Below are 13,519 nucleotides of genomic sequence, written 5' to 3'. Positions count from 1 at the left end.
ATATTGACTTATCAATATATTGTAAAAGTTCCATTTTATGGTCAAAGGTTAATTTTCAGCTTGGTTTTTTCCACAATAATTTACAGCATTCTATGATTAAAATATTTTTCATCAACTTGCAAGCCAGAAAATACTAGAAACCTAAATGATGAGAAAATTAACAGGCTGAAACAACTTATTTAATACTGATTGCCCAAAGCCATTTTCAATAGCCTAGCCTTTGCAAAAATCCATTAAAGATTACCTCCTACACTTATGTATGATTCAACAGTGTTCTGCCATGGCAGCATTGTTGGCCTTTGCTTTGGTGGAATCCAATCTTAATCCCTGCTCTGGTTTAGCTAACAAAGGAAAATCCAGCCTGTGGGATAATTTGGTTGTCTATCTGAGGTAAAAAGAGGGGGGGGAAAAAGCACTGCTAAGAGAAACCAACAGTGTTTAAACACATATTAATCAATTAAATAGGACTTAACTGAAATTAATCTACTAGAAGAATGTAGTAGAAGATCAATATATAGCACTTCAAAATACCAAATGCTAATTTTAGAACTAGCTTTATAAAAAATGTCAAAAATCAGCACACTTCACAGAAAAAAAATAATCAAGCCCTTGCAACATTACATGGCTAAACTTCAGAAAAAGCTCAGAAATGCAATCCAAATCCATGGCCAAGTATTTGCCATACACTCAAAGAAGCCTTGCAGCTGTTAATATTTCCCATCAGCACCGCTGACAGTGTGCTCGCCACAGTTTGGGAAGCAGTGGTAATCACAAAAGCAAGTGGCTTCTACTTTTGGATGCATTCACACACCTTTAAAAGGATGAATGCTACTCAAGAACCATTTACAAGAACCAGATCTAAGAGAGGGATGGGACCAGAACCTGCTCCCAGTGCCTGAGACATCAGGAGGATCAGATTCTTCCTTCAACATTCTCTGGTCTCACCCATACCCACTTACCACCTGAGGCTTCTCCCAAACTGACCCTTCTTGTCCCTAAAGGAAAGATCAGCAGCATTCCTAAATATCTCCTTTTTCTGTAGGCAGTTGACAAATCTGTTCCTCCTCCCCTCGGTCTCATATCTAAGCCCTAAATTCAATGGGGTGAGAACATTTGCAACATGTTTCCATTCTCAGAAAAATATTTTAAAAGTCAATTCAGTAATCCTTCACAGTTTGATCTGTTTTATGTTGGACAATATGCTTGGGAGGAGAAGTGCTGGGCAGGCTGTGTCTTTAAACTGCTTTTATCCACACACTCCCACGCCACACAGAGCCTTTTAAAACACAGACTGTTGTATCCACTGCTTGCAGTGCCTGGGATTGGGATAAAATTTACATTTTCAGTTGAATCTAAAGTCTTCTTGCCCCTCTTGGCCACAAGGATGGCAAATTAAAAATCACAGCACCCCACAGCCACAGAAACCCTATCATTGGCCATTCTGGAAAAAGAGCTAATAACAGCTATAAATGGAAGAGAATGCAGAGAATAGGCAAACCCCCCAAAGCCTTGTACAATTAAATGCACACATTCTCCAGGGGGGAAATGAAGTAATGCCCTGTTATTGGCATACAGCACCTTGTGGAATTGTCCCAGGTTTTCCACATCACCCTCCAAGAGCAGAACAGCAACAATTGTCAGCAGCTTCCTACAGCTGTGCAGCCCTTAGCTCACACTCAAGAGTTTGCTGCATGGAACTATCACTGCCTGCAGAGGTGGCTTGGCTCTTTTTTTCTTTCCAGGCCTTGTAGCAAGAGGACAATTTCCCTACCATGAAAACCAACACAGATGTACTCACATATGCTTCAAGCTCTGATTATTTAAAAACAAAACCAAACATTAAAACACCACAAGCTTTTGGTTTCACTACAACCAGCTTGCTCCCTTTTCTCTAACTCTTAACAGGAACAATGTGCAACATCAGTAATTCAAGAGTGGAGTTCAAGCTGATTTCATGTTCCAGGTCTGATCCTGAGCCCCTGTCAGGCTGTAATTATGCTTGCCCACCCCTTCCCTGTTTTCTCTGTCAGGGAGCAATCAGCCCACACAAGGTGGGGATACTGACAGGCCACTGCCGCAAAAAGCAGTCAGGGACACAATGTCATTATTTGAACAAAACAAAACCAAAAGGGGCTGCAACCATCATCTGGTGCTGCTGCTCATGACAAGCCTAAGCACCAATTTAGCAAGAGGCAGGATTTAAATTTATCCTGTTCTGATGCCCCAAAGGTGGAAGTTCATTGGAAACGCCCGGTGCTGGTTCACCAGGCAAACTGAGGCAGACTCCGCAGCTGAGCTGCTACAATGCCCTTTTCACTCAGAGCTGCATTTCCCGACATCAGCATGTGTGAAAAAGCGTTGATATCATCCAGAGGAAACCCCTGCTTTCCCTCCAGATCCCTCCCATCTGCTCTGCCAGGAACACCTGCACGCTCCTTCCCAGCTGTGCCTGCTCTCAATTGTTGCTCTGACACATCCATGTCCTGTGGAAAAGAGCAGAAAACAGCTCCATGTTGCAGCCCGCTGTTCTTCCTGCAAGAAAATGGACTTGAGGAACGCGACAGACGAATTTCAGGAAGGAATGTTAATGGCTATCACAACATCAGTAAAAGCACTCAAAGAACTAAAAGGCTTCCTCTGACTCTCCATCTTTCCTTTTGGTTTCGCCAGTGTCTGGATAGCTTCTGAATTCCTTCCTTTCTCTGAGTCCTGCTGCACAAATCAGTGCTTTCCAAACTGGAAAAGTTTATGATTTGGAGCTTTTGAATTAGCTAATGCCTCTCACATCTTACCTACCAAGCAAGAGCTGTTATTTGAAGCCTTGTGCAACCTCTCTTTAAATTTCCGCGGGCACCGAACATGACACACGTGTACCGGGTTCCTTGAGCACTTAAGAACAACCAGCCCTGGTGAATTACAAAAGTAAAATGCGGCATTACGGGATGTATTTGTACCGGGACCGCAGGAATGTTTGCATTCAGCATCAGCTAAATGGGAACAGCCCTTCAGCAACATCAGATTAGGGCAGTTGCGCACCAGTGACTGCAATTTAGATGACAGAAGATCTGACCAGAGAATTCCACAGGAGAAACGAATGCTCCACTGGCCTCTGCCACCAAACACCACACATTTATCTAAAGATTGGGTAACTTTCAAGAAAGAATCAGGCCACTTAAGGTACTGTTGAACAAACAGCTGCAACCACTAAGGCAATATCATCTTTTAATAGTTTAACAAAGGAGGCTTAAGTGCAGTTTAGAAAAACTGATAGTGGGATAATTAGCCTGCATTAGGACATGTACAAAATGTTTGCTGGGACATCATCTCCTCCGGATGTAAACAGTGGATGAAACTTCCTTCATTACCAGGACTCAGGTTCTTCAAAAATGCACAAGTGAGAGGTTTGGTTGTTGCTGAAGTTCTTTGGGGCTTGTTGGGGGGTTTTAGGGTTTTTGTTTTGGTGTGGGGGTGGGCTGTTTTCTCTTTTGTTTTTACATTTATTTACAGCTTGGTTACAACGCACACTAAGCAGTAATCTCCCCTAAAGTGAGAGAGAGGTTTCTCTCGTGCCTCTGTTCACATCATGATGAGACTATGAACAACTCTGGTATCACCAAAAAGGTGCACAGTACCTTACCACAAAACCAAAATCACATGAGCCACGTATGCAGAAGACAGCTTTGCCCTCTTTCTCTTCCTTAAAAAAACCAAAACCAACTAATTCAGCAGCCTGAGGGGGCTGTGTTTGCATTTCTCTAAGGCTACTTTCTGTTATTTTTTTCCCAGTGGTTTGAATAACATTAGCATGGATATTACCTGCTCTATGAGACCATGGGGTATATCTATTCTATTATTCCTACTTTACAGTCCCAGCAGTACATGTCTTCAAATTACTTCTGATAATTATTTTGCAACCACAACACAATAACTGCCACCAGTAATCACACTCTGGGGCTGATCTATTTCCTAAGTCAACTTTCTGCCTTGCTTTAACTCATCTGGGTCAGTCATCCAGTCACACCAGGTTTTGGGAAAATCATTTGGGTCTTTCAACATTACTAAGGCACTCTTCTTTAGCAGCTGTGAAAATACTGTCAAAATACATCTGCTACTCCATTTTTACCCTTAAAATGTTCCTTTACATTTTGGATTATATTGACAGGCTTCAAAAATTATAGGTGTGAAGTGGGATTTCATGCGAATGGTTATTCTGGAGTCCATTTTTTCCTTCTTTTTTTTTTTTTCTTTAATTAGTTTAATGGGGATAACACCTTGGGTGTTTTCAATGCATCTAGAAATAGATCTTCACTACCAAGGCTATTTACAGTCCAAAATTCTGGTTAAAATCCCACTGAGTTCAGCAGAAACAGGATCCATGATGGTTTCTTATATTTAGGCTTTTCTTAGTCATTGCCCAGCCACAGAGTTTTATAATCATTCCTAGTCCACATCTACAGAAAGGGATAAAGCATTCAGTAACAAAGGAGGTCAATTTTTGGCACATACACCTTGCTAAGGTTTCCTTGAGTCTTTTTCAAAATAAGGAACAAAACGTGACTGCAAAGTTGACAACCAAAAGTTGTCAAAGGTCCTGCCTTCTCCCCCTAGACCAAAGACTAGATTTCAGACTGACAGTGGTTGGACAACACAACTTTGAAAAAGTTGTCAGTAAGGGATATGGACACACAGAAAACATTCTCATTCTTTCAGAAAAGAAACAAAAAAATCTTTTACTGCTGGACAGCCAAACTCCACTAAGCAGTGGGTGCCCTTTTAAACTGATTATCTTAATCTTTCATGCTGCCGCCTAAAGTTTTCTGCCAATTTTGGGGGATGCTGCCCAATCCAAAGGTTACATTTGCAGAACAGGGGCACAAAAACCAAGGTAGTGTTTATTTATATTAGGGGATCTTCTTTGTTTGCTCTGTGTCACACACCAGAGCTTGCCACCTCACCAGAGCTTGGGTTCAAAAGAGCTCTCAGTAGCAGATCCCCACAAAACACTTCTACAATCAATCAGCCCCCACAGAGTCAGATCATTTCTTTCACCTGAGGTTTCAGTCCCTCGGGAGCAATCCAGCAATCAGCTGTAATCAAGACCTTCGACCAAAATAGTGTTTTTATTTTCTATTCCACACAAGCACATGGGCAGAAAGCAAGCTTTGCTTTCCTGCAGTCAGCACAGGAACCTCACATCCCTGACACAGGCAAAAGCTGCTCAAGGTGGAGCAAACACACATTTACATCATTGGTGAGGCAAGTACTCAGAGATGTCCTAATCCTACAGGGTTAAAATACCAGAGTACACGCTAATCTTCTGCTGAAATGCCTTGTTGCCTGTTGAGCAGTGGGTGATAAGCCCTGAAGATATGCAGAAAACAAAATAACAGGCCAGGTAACCCACAGCTGCACTCAGCTGCCAACAGCAGAAGGAAAAGCAGCCTCAGAAAGTCATCACAGCAGTCAGTGAACCAGGCTTAAAACCGGTCACAGGTGAGCACAAACTTGATCAGGAGCTTCAGGAAATCCAGATCCCAGAATAGACATCGGTGCCTGTGTCTACCCAGCATCAATCAGCCACAGTAACTGAGCATACACCCCAACCCCTACAGCAGTTGGCACTCACAGGTTTCACAGTTTCCACGCACCCATATCATCTTCCAAGCAGTAAAAGTCTGGGTAAAGCAAAAATTTGCCTGTCCTTTTCCATTTAAAACAAGAGGAAAAGAGGTCACCCAAACACCACCCCAAAGGTCTTAGTCTAGCCCATTGCAACTTCCCCTCCTGAAAACCTCACTGATGGGATCCTTGAAATACTTGTAAATAAGGTTTGGAACGTTTTCAGCCTAGTATTTTATGAAAATAAGACAAATCATGCCAGATGTACATCTCTTAGTCTACACATCTACTGTTGAATTTCTCTCAGACACATCTAATGTTGAATTTCATTCAAAAGGACAGAGTAAAGGACAACAGAACAGCTGATTTTGCACACAAAAGCAGGCAGGAGAGGAGATCTGAGCACAAGCATTCCATCAGAGACACGGGCTGAGAGGAGAACAAACCCCTCATTAAGTACCACAGAGCAGAAAAATTGCTCTGCAAAACTCCCTAGCTGCAGAAAAAGCTTCAAGTGGAAATTATTACTTCTTTGCAAGTCAATCCATCATAAGAGAAAAACCTGCAGGAAGTCAGACACGACTAGTCCCATTTCTCCCAGGGGTAGCTGCCAAGGTAAAACAGTAGTGCAAGGTTTCACCCCACCACTTGCCATCACTGTCTTTTCTGTGCATCCATTTCTGTCCAGCAAGACACTGCTATTTTTTAATAAAGGGAGGGAATAAAAGAATTTGGATGCAAGTATTGTGGGAAGAGGAAGCATGATTTGCCCAAACCTAAGATTTAAAACAATCTAAGGGAAGGCAAGGCTTAAATAAATTACATGTACTAAGACAGGTTTGCTCATCTCAAGCAGTTGACCTATATCCACTATTTTGTCATTTTCATCCTGAACAGTAATTTTCAGATAGACACCTGGAATTAGAGGACAAAAGTCATCAATTTCTAAATCCAGCCATCCCCAGCTCTTCCTGTGTATTGTACAAGAGATGTTTCAGACAATGGGAGCAGTTCATGAAGTTGCATTTCAACACACGGTAATCACTCTTGTCCAGATGTCCCTGAAGTTAAAAGCCAGCAGACAGTGTTTTTATTAACAACTAGCACGATAAACAGAGATTTTTCCAAATAAAATAGAACGCTTTACAGATTTAGAGAGGGACACCTTCTTAAAACATCAATAGAAAGCAACTCCCTTCCACAGACGGAAAGCAGCCGGTCCTGTGGCAGGCAAACTCAGCACACACTCACAGCTACTGAGCTTCCCCTCGCTGGTTTCAGTGAGAACTCTCATCTGGCAGCTCATAGGAAGCAAAAAGTTCTATTCACACGAGATACAGGCAAGCTCCCCGTGTTCCAGAAGTGTTACAAGGCACAAGGAGCTCCAGCTCTGCCCTTGCTTGCCAAAAGATTTTCCAGGGTTTCTCCTGGCGTGAACTTTGTTTCCACAGAGCCCTGCACTCTTTGATCACTGGAGGTGATCTCCAGAGCCCTTTTAGCCCCGGCAGCCTGACAGACTGACAGCCTGTGAGCTGAACAATGGTAATTGAAGCTGTATCTGCCCTGTGTGCTCCAGACCACAGCATCCTACAGCCACAACCACTGCACTGCTCCAGAGTGCCATTATTCAGCTTTCTCCATGAGAAACAGTCCTTATGCTGTGCCTTACTCACAGACTAAATTTATTCCAGGTCTGCTAATAGCCACTTCTTGCTTTTGCTAACAGTGCTGGGCTTTGGCTTTGGTTTTAAATTTAAATGTGTTTTCTCCCTCACAGGGAAGTATTGACAAAGGTTTATGTCAATTGACTTCATTCCATATAATGCATAACCCATATTGCCTATTTCCCTCTCAGTGGCTTTTCCTTGACCATCCCAATCACTCTTTTCTGCTCCATCTCGTATTTGAGCCCACCTTGACTGAGCAGGCTGTACAGAAGATTCCTGGTACGTCATGGCAGCAATATTCCCTCACCACTACCAGGAATATTCCTTTATAGAGAGAGGGATTCATTTTCACCCCTTCAACAACTCTTTTCCTTTTCCAAAGGTTCACAGGGAATTAGCACCTGCCTAGCTTGCTTTGCACAACAAACCTCAAGTGCTCCATCAGTCACAGACTACTCAAACACTTAAAAGTTAGGAAGGGTCTCCAGACACTCCAGCAACCAGGTGTTTATCTTGTAGCCTTAACTACTCCCAAAAATAATCTGCCTTTCAACCTCTGCCGTCTTTCTGCTGCCCTGTCTCCAAGCCTCTCTTGATGAAAAGGTAGAGCAGCTGTTACTTTTGCTGGAAGTTGGACATTCCAGGTATCCCTTCTTTCACATCAGGTAAGCATGAGCTCTGCTAGGAGGAGCTTTCTTCTCAGCCCTCAAACAAAGCTCTAGCCAAGCTATTAAGTAGACAGTGAACTGGTTCCCAGAGCCACAGAAAAAATGGCATCTCTTCACCAGTGTCTCTATGTTAAGTTGCTTATTTGCTTCCACAGAGAAACAGTGGAGAGGATTAACAGCAACTCACTCCCTTTAAAAACTCTCCTAACAGCAGAGCTGACTTCTCACTACAGTGCCATCCACAGAGCCCTTATGCAATAAGAAATTTAAGGATACCTCTTCTCTAAAGTGATACCCTTAATTGTGCTTCAAATTGTTTTAACACAAAGGCATTAAAACACAGAGAGTAACTTCCTTTGCTTGTGCTTCCCCAAGATACAGAACTAAACTCTTCATCCCCCAGCAGTTTCCTCATTTCTGAGGTGCAGCTTCTCAAAGGTTACTGGCAAGGATTTAAGCACAGTGTCAGGACACTGCATGTGCTCCATTGTGCATAAAAACTGGTGGTTACCTTAAGGCCCAGGATTTCAAACATCTTCAAACACCAGTATAGTCTTGTAGACATAAGGAGAACAGACTCCATAAAAAAAAATGCATATAAGAGAGTAGAAACTTCACTACCTGGGATTTTTCCATTGTAGCAAAGCCTACAGTTTAATTATTCTTATTTGTAGTTGTATATTTGTACTCTTATTGCAATTCAAAGTACCCCCAGTAGCACTTTGGAGTGTACAAACGAGAAAATTATAGAATATTACAGAAAAAGAAGCATCAAGCAAACAGCAAGAGAGCTCACACACAAAGCATATTTGTGGGCCCAGAAAACTTGTACCACTGCTGACCAGGCTGTGGTCACACGTTTTTAAAAATTGGTTTCTGCTTACAGTAGGGAAAAATGAGTCTTTCCTTGCTGCCTCCATTTAGAAAATAAAGAAATCTACAAGAAGCACTTCTGATAGTACAACACCCACCAACCCTTCTGTTACTCAGCACCTATTCCTCTTTTTCTCCTTGATGTAGGCTCTTTCTTTTGCTCTCATGGTCCTCCTGCCCAACAACATAAAGATTTCTGCCAATACAAGACCCTTGGAAGGGTTTCTGCCTCTCCAAGGGAGAACAAGGAGAAGTTAACCAGTACATCCACACTGAAGAAGCAATTCCAAGGCAGCACTTCACAAAGCCAGAGACAAGGCAATTGCCACTCCCCACCCCTGAAAACGAAAGAAAGTCTCAGTGACAGTCAACATTTCTTGCCCTTACTCCTTAGGACTCTGGATTCCTTATCTTGAGCCTTCTGAAGTGTTAAATCTGGTCACTCAGGCTGGAGACCATCTCTTAATTTCTTTCCTCCCAAAAGCTGGAGCACTGTAAAAAAAATGTTGTTCTGGCCTCTGGGGTCCATAACTCCTGCTTTACTGCCTGCACAGAAGAATTCCCCAACCAGTTTGCATTTGGAAAGGGGACTTGATAATTCTTTTCAGCCTCTGAAACTGTATTTTTCAGCACTAGTCTTTCTCACTGAAACTTTCTCATCACCACGGTGACTTCGCTATCAAACTTAAAATATATATCAAGAAATGGATGCAAGTTTCCTTGGTGATACCAAATGGGAAATTACCCAGTAAAATGGAGTTGGGAGAGGCAAAAAAATTAATTTTCTGTAGTTTTCTCTAAAAGCTATGTGCCACTATCAGGAAAAAAAAAAAACAAACCAAACAAACCAAAAAAAGAGACCCTGGTCTCCACACTGTTCAGAACCAAAATCTGGAGTAGAACACACCAGAAGACCAAAGCTTTCCCAAACTACAAGCAAACTGGGGCACAAGTGCAAAGGATGAATGTTTTGAGACTAATGCTCAAACCCAGCAGAAAAGACCCACAAAAACACCCTCGTTGTAGTTCCAGTATCCTCTATAACAGCTACTTCACCACATATGAAAAAGAGTTGCAGAGATTTCCACTATCCCATCAGCACAAAATGAAAATGTTTAACTTTTGGTAGGGTTGTGGATTTTGGGGCTTTTTTTTCATCCTGGGAACTGCAAAACAGGAGAAAATTAATGTTATTCTTTACTGTTTCTTAATGACAAAGCATGCCTTGATGTTAGCTTATACACCAGAAATCAAGCTCTGGTTTCCTTCTTTTTTGGAGGTTGTGAATGGAGAGGTTACATAAGGGTGTAACAAGAGCTGTTACTTCCTTTCCCAGTTGAAGAGAAAAAGCTGTAGATCAAGTTACAGACTCCAGGGCTGGTCATTGCTACTTCAATCTTCCTAAATTTTTTGCCAGTAGTCCCACAACAAACAGAAGAGGCTACTCAGAAGGCTCTGAGAATTTAACAGACTAACTGCACAGCTATAAGGGAGGGAAAAAGCCCTTTATTTTTGACTTTCATCAAACTCAGGAAATTCCCCAAGCTTGATGCATACGGTCACTCCAGTCACCACTTTCCATTTCAGTTTGCTGCTCATTAGTACAGTAAAAAAAGATGAATGAAATACAGGGTAGGATTCAAAGGACGCTGTGCTAACCAAGCTCAGCAGTCTGAAAGGGCACTGAACTTTGGTGGGCATGTCAGCATTTGTCCCAGCTCTGACCACACAAGGCAAATGAAAGGAGGGAACAGTGTCCAGCCTGGCCTACACCAGCACTGAGCTTTTCTCAAAACTGTCCCACTGGCACTTCCTTCACCTTCCTCTCCAATTCCCAAGCCGCTGCTACTACTGCTGCCGAAGGACGATGAGATCAGGCTCCAGCGTGAGGAATTTCTGTTCCCACAGAGCTCAGGGAAACCAGATGATCTCACAGAATCATGTGAAGCAAGTCCCTGACACTTCCATGAGGCAGAGTACCTCCAGTATGTTGCCAGCAGTTTCTTAAGAGTGCACAGTGGGAAAAATTAATGACTTTGCTTATGTTTCCAATTGCTCTCTCTCACTTCCTCTCCTCGTTTGCCAGACTTTTATTTTCCCTTCCCCCAGAAGCACTAGCAGGCTTGCAATGTACATTTGCCCTTCTAAAGGCAATTACCCCGAGTCTTGCACAATGCCTGAAAAGGCTAACACGACAGAGCTAAACTGCCGGCCCCGGCATCATTTCCACACAGAGCTCCTCCCCACAGGTGTGATTTAACAAGGTCTCCTACCAAAACCAAAAAAAAAGACAACCCAAAAAAAAGTAAAAAGGCAAGCTTCTGTATTTAAGATGTTTCCATGAGTCCTTTCCCCATCACTTTGCTGAGCACTCAATCTGTTCGTGGCGCTCATAAGGAGCCAGAAGCCTTTTAGATATCCAACACCACAAAGGTGTTTCAGCAACATCCTAAGGATATGGAGGAACTTGTGGCAACCTAACACGCCAGTAAGTGCTACAAGCCAACACAAGCAGTGACCACTTTATGTTATTTTGGGAAGAATGGGAATGCTCCAACCCTCACACCTTCACACAAAATTAAGCCCGAGGCAGCGCATTGCTTTAAGCACTAAATTGAAGACATTCTTAAACTCAAGCCTGGGATAACTGCAAATAAAAGCACATGAGAACAATGTCTTTACCTTTCATGTGTTTAAAAGCAGCCAAGGACTGAACTTTACTTTAACAGATGGGTCAGAGTATTTCTGTTCTCTAACACTGCACACTTTTGGGGAAAGCCTTGTTTTTGACACAGGGCTTGACAAACTGATGATTCATGCAGGGAAGGATGGGCAGCTTGTTGCCAGCCTTAATTCACAATTAACAATAGGACAGACGGATATGGAAGGCTCATGATTCCACACAAAAATCGCCAAGTCAGGAGTTTTACCTGACCTTTATGCCAGTGGCCATTTCCAATCTGGATATATTTAAAACAGTTTCTCTGACATATATTTTAAGAGTAGCTAGCTTTTATTTCGTTACTGCTACGTTTGTCCCTTAGAATAGTGGTCCTGACTAAATACATAGCAACAGATTTAATGACATGGTCTGAAATTTCAAAGCTTTAAATTAGTGGAAAAAGCAAACAGCACGTGTGAGCAAAGAGCCACAGCGGGCAGGCAAAGCGAGCACCGGACCACTTGGTGAGTGCCCCGCTCCCTGTGGCCCTGCTAGGAAGGCCATTGTTTTCCAGCGGGGAGTCTGGCCACTCCGAGGAACAAAGGGATGCCCTTCCCAAAACAGCGGCAGCAGACGTCCCGCACCGAACCCATGGGCGCAGACGGGCGGTATTCCTTGCGAGGCTGCACCAGCCCGTCCCCTCAGGGAAGTTCTCTGGGACAATGACCCTGCCCTGGAAAGCCTTTCCTCAAGTCCCCTCTCCAAGTGTAACCCGACAGCAGAATCCATCATCCTGCTCCAAGTTAGCAGCGCTCTTCCCACGGTTCCCCCGAGCCCCAGAGCCCAGCCCGTTCTTTTGCATTCAGGGAAGCCGCGCACACAGGGTAATTATTTTAGACAAGAAGAAACAGATGCCACGCTCCCTTCCCAGAAAGAGCACGCACGCACACACAAACTCTCGTATGTGAGGGAGCGAGCCCCGGACCGTCCCCGCGTGTGTGCGCACCGCGTTCACGCCTAAATGAAGCCGTCCCATCCCGCTGCGTCCGCCAGAGCTCAAATCCGGCCACAGCGCACACAGAGCGTCCCGGAGCCGCAGTTCTGCGCGGGGAAGGGGCGCCCAGGAGCCGCCGGGGCCGCCGTGCCCGGACCCGCACCCAGCACCGCCGCCCCCTCCTCACGGGAGAGCCGAGCCGCCACAGCCCCCGCTGCAGCGCCGACCCCATCCCCTGCCCCATCATCCCCGAGCGTGTCCCGGTGCCGCGGAACAAAGGGAGCCCGGGGGAGCCGTACCTCTGCCGCCGAAGGGCGCTGCCCGCCGTCCCGCCCGAGCCGCCGGCGGACGCTGCCCTGCCGAGCCGCCGGAGCCGAGCGAGCGGGGCTCAGCCCCGGCCCCTCCCCGCCCGCCCGACAGGGGCGGAGGCGCCGCCGCCCGCCCGCCCCGGGCCCGCAGCGCCGCCCGGCGGGCACCGCGCCCCGCCAGGGGTCCGGGCTGCACCGAGCACCGGGGCTGAACCCGCTCCTGGGGCCGCACCGAACCCCCGGGGCTGCATCGAGCCCCGCGACCCGCCGCCCTCCTCACCTGGTCTCTGCCGCCCTTCAGACCCGCTCGCTCTGCAGTCGTCCAGTTCATTTCTTTCACCCTCACCTTAATCCGTCAAAAACTAAGCGAAAAGAGAAATTGGCTTGTTTTGGTGTGAAACCCAAACATCTCCCGTTCGGTTTGTGCAGTAATGTTTTCAGTGTTTCGGAGCTAAGTGTAAACACCCGTAAGTGTTTCAGCAAGCTTTGATATAACATAGTCAATAACAAGTCAGTTTATCTGCCCAATCCTGCCCCTGATAAACGCAGGAGCCGCCGACTATGGAGAGCGACTGACCTATTGTGTGAAAGGAGGGACAAAAAAGAAAAAGCCCTAAAGGGCTCATATTGTGTTTCTGGCACTGAGGTTTCTCCCCACCCCCGTGAAAACTCCCCATTCACAGAGGAGATAGAGAACGTCTGTATGACACACTGACACACTTCCTGGA

General features: G+C 44.9%; 1 protein-coding gene across 3 annotated transcripts in view; it reads right to left on the bottom strand.

Moving 5' to 3' along the window:
- MYO1B (myosin IB) overlaps positions 1 to 12,823 on the bottom strand; it is a 145,907-nt gene extending 133,084 nt beyond the window's left edge. For all 3 annotated transcript variants that reach the window (XR_008483107.1, XM_054277599.1, XM_054277600.1), the window contains exon 1: positions 12,783 to 12,823. The gene's annotated coding sequence lies outside the window, so the exon portion shown is untranslated. The remainder of the gene's footprint in view (positions 1 to 12,782) is intronic.
- Between the last annotated feature and the right edge of the window lie 696 nt (positions 12,824 to 13,519).

The sequence above is a fragment of the Melozone crissalis genome, unplaced genomic scaffold, assembly GCF_028551555.1.
Source record: "Melozone crissalis strain CALT ecotype California unplaced genomic scaffold, PUWL_Pcris_2 ptg000023l_1, whole genome shotgun sequence".
In the NCBI taxonomy this organism is placed as follows: Eukaryota; Metazoa; Chordata; class Aves; order Passeriformes; family Passerellidae; genus Melozone; species Melozone crissalis.
This window is presented reverse-complemented; position numbering and strand designations above follow the sequence as displayed.